This window comes from Arachis hypogaea, chromosome 2, assembly GCF_003086295.3.
Source record: "Arachis hypogaea cultivar Tifrunner chromosome 2, arahy.Tifrunner.gnm2.J5K5, whole genome shotgun sequence".
NCBI classification, from domain to species: Eukaryota; Viridiplantae; Streptophyta; class Magnoliopsida; order Fabales; family Fabaceae; genus Arachis; species Arachis hypogaea.
In genome coordinates this window covers 75,319,400-75,322,676 of record NC_092037.1, presented here as the reverse complement: position 1 = coordinate 75,322,676, position 3,277 = coordinate 75,319,400, and the positions used below count along the sequence as shown (strand labels likewise).

The following is a 3,277-nucleotide window of genomic DNA, read 5'->3' as shown; positions in this document are numbered from 1 at the left end:
AAGGTTCTCAGGATCATAAGCTTCTTCTTCAGATGAAGCGTCCTTAGTACTGCCTGGTGCAGTTTGCATTCCAGACAGACTTTGAGAAATCATATTGACTTGCTGAGTCAATATTTTGTTCTGAACCAATATGGCATTCAGAGTATCAATCTCAAGAACTCCTTTCTTCTGATTCGTCCCATTCTTCACAGGATTCGTTTCAGAAGTGTACATGAATTGGTTATTTGCAACCATTTCAATCAGTTCTTGAGCTTCTGCAGGCGTCTTCTTCAGATGAAGAGAGCCTCCAGTAGAACTATCCAATGACATCTTGGACAGTTCAGACAGACCATCATAGAAGATACCTATGATGCTCCATTCAGAAAGCATGTCAGAAGGACACTTTCTGATCAATTGTTTGTATCTTTCCCAAGCTTCATAGAGGGATTCACCTTCCTTTTGTCTGAAGGTTTGGACTTCCACTCTAAGCTTACTCAATTTTTTGAGGTGGAAAGAACTTTGCCAAGAAGGCATTGACTAGCTTTTCCCAAGAGTTTAGGCTTTCTTTAGGTTGTGAGTCCAATCATATCCTAGCTCTGTCTCTTACAGCAAAAGGGAATAGCATAAGTTTGTAGACCTCAGGGTCAACCCCATTAGTCTTGACAGTGTCACAGATTTGCAAGAACTCAGCTAAAAACTGATGAGGATCTTCCAATGGAAGTCCATGGAACTTGCAATTCTGTTGCATCAGAGAAACTAATTGAGGCTTAAGCTCAAAGTTGTTTGCTCCAATGGCAGGGATAGAGATGCTTCTCCCATAGAAGTCGGGAGTAGGTGCAGTAAAGTCATCCAGCACCTTCCTTGCATTGTTGGCATTGTTGTTGTTTTCGGCTGCCATGTCTTCTTCTTTGAGGATTTCTGTTAGATCCTCTACAGAGAATTGTGCTTTAGCTTCTCTTAGCTTTCGCTTCAAGGTCCTCTCAGGTTCAGTGTCAGCCTCAACAAGAATGCTTTTGTCTTTGCTCCTGCTCATATGAAAGAGAAAAGAACAAGAAAATATGGAATCCTCTATGTCACAGTATAGAGATTCCTTGAGGTGTCAGAGGAAAAGAAAAATAGAAGGAAGAGGTAGAAAATTCGAACTTATCAAGGAAAGATGGAGTTCGAATTGTGCATTGAGGAGTAGTGTTAGTCCATAAATAGAAGGATGTGAGAAGAGGGGAAGAAATTTTTGAAAATAAATTAAAAAGATTTTAAAAACATTTTGAAAAAGATTAATTGATTTTTGAAAACTAAGAGTGGGAAAGAAATCAAGTGATTTTTGAAAAAGATTTTGAAATAAGAAATTAAAAAGATATAATTGAAAACTATTTTGAAAAAGATGTGATTTAAGAAGATATGATTGAAAAAGATATAGTTTTAAAAAGACATGATTGAGAAGATATGATTTGAAAAACAATTTAAAAAGATTTGATTTTGAAAATTAATGACTTGGCTAACAAGAAAAGATATGATTCAAACATTAAACCTTTCTCAACAGAAAAGGCAACATACTTGAAATGTTGAATCAAATCATTAATTGTTAGCAAGTATTTTTGAAAATGGAAAGAAATTGATTTTGAAAAAGATTTGATTGAAAAGATTTGATTTGAAAAAGATTTGATTTTGAAAAATTTTGAAAACTTGAAAAAAAATTGGCATTAAAAACAAAATCTTCCCTCTTGTGCCATCCTGGCGTTAAACGCCCAGAATGGTGCACATTCTGGTGTTTAACGCCCAAAACTCACCCCTTTTGGGCGTTAAACGCCCAGCCAAGCACCCTGGCTGGCGTTTAAATGCCAGTTTTCCTTCTTCACTGGGCATTTTGAACGCCCAGCTTTTTCTGTGTAATTCCTCTGCAGTATGTTCTTAATCTTCAATTCTCTGTATTATTGACTTGAAAAGACACAAATTAAAATTTTTTTTGGATTTTTAATAATGAGGAATAATCAAAATGCAACTGAAATCAAATAAACAATGCATGCAAGACACAAACTTATAAGTTTGTATACTATTGACACTAACAAGTTGAGAATGCATATGAGAAATAACAAAACACTCAAGACAAGAGAATTTAAAGATCAGAGCAATTAAATCATCAAGAACAACTTGAAGATCACTGAAGACACATGATAAATGCAAGAAGAACGGAAACATGCAATTGACACCAAACTTAAAATGAGACTAGTGTCTCAATAAGAAACATAAAATATTTTGGGATTTTTTTTTATGATTTTGTAATTTTTTTGGTTTTTTCGAAAATTAAGTGGAAAAGAAAATAAAGATATCAAAATTCTTAATGAGAATTCTAGGAATCATGCAATGTTAGTCTAAAGCTTCAGTCTAAAGGAATTAGACATGGCTAGCCAAGCTTCAGTAGGACATTGCATTCAAGAGCTAAATTGATGAAAATCAATCAGCTTTGGTGATGATAAGAACATCACCTTGAAACACTAGAATTCATTCTTAAGAACTCTGAAGAAAAATACCTAATCTAAGCAACAAGATGAACCGTCAGTTGTCCAAACTCGAACAATCCCCGGCAACGGCGCCAAAAACTTGGTGCGCGTAAATTGTGATCATCAATGGCGCCATCAACATGGTACGAACAATTGTAATCTCAACTCTTTATCACAACTTCGCACAACTAACCAGCAAGTGCACTGGGTCATCCAAGTAATAAACCTTACGTGAGTAAGGGTCGATCCCACGGAGATTGTTGGTATGAAGCAAGCTATGGTCACCTTGTAAATCTTAGTCAGGCAGATTCAAATGGTTATGGATGATATATGAATAAAGCATAAAGATAGAGATACTTATGTAATTCATTGGTGAGAATTTCAGATAAGCGAATGGAGATGCTTTGTCCCTTCCGTCTCTCTGCTTTCCTACTGTCTTCATCCAATCCTTCTTACTCCTTTCCATGGCAAGCTGTATGTAGGGTTTCACCGTTGTCAGTGGCTACCTCCCATCCTCTCAGTGAAAATGTTCTACGCACCCTGTCACGGCACGGCTAATCATCTGTCGGTTCTCAATCAGGTTGGAATAGAATCCAGTGATTCTTTTGCGTTTGTCACTAATGCCCAGCCTTCAGGAGTTTGAAGCTCGTCACAGTCATTCAATCATTGAATCCTACTCAGAATACCACAGACAAGGTTTAGACCTTCCGGATTCTCTTGAATGTTGCCATCAATTCTAGCTTATACCACAAAGATTCCGATTAAGGGATCCAAGAGATAAACATTCAAGCCTTGTTTGC

The 3,277-nt window shown here is 36.6% G+C and overlaps 1 non-coding gene across 1 annotated transcript; it reads left to right on the top strand.

Moving 5' to 3' along the window:
• The first annotated feature begins 363 nt into the window (after window positions 1-363).
• LOC112764409 (small nucleolar RNA R71) lies at window positions 364-471 on the top strand. Its single transcript, XR_003183158.1, has one exon. It is a non-coding gene; the product is annotated as a small nucleolar RNA R71 (small nucleolar RNA).
• Window positions 472-3,277: the final 2,806 nt, after the last annotated feature.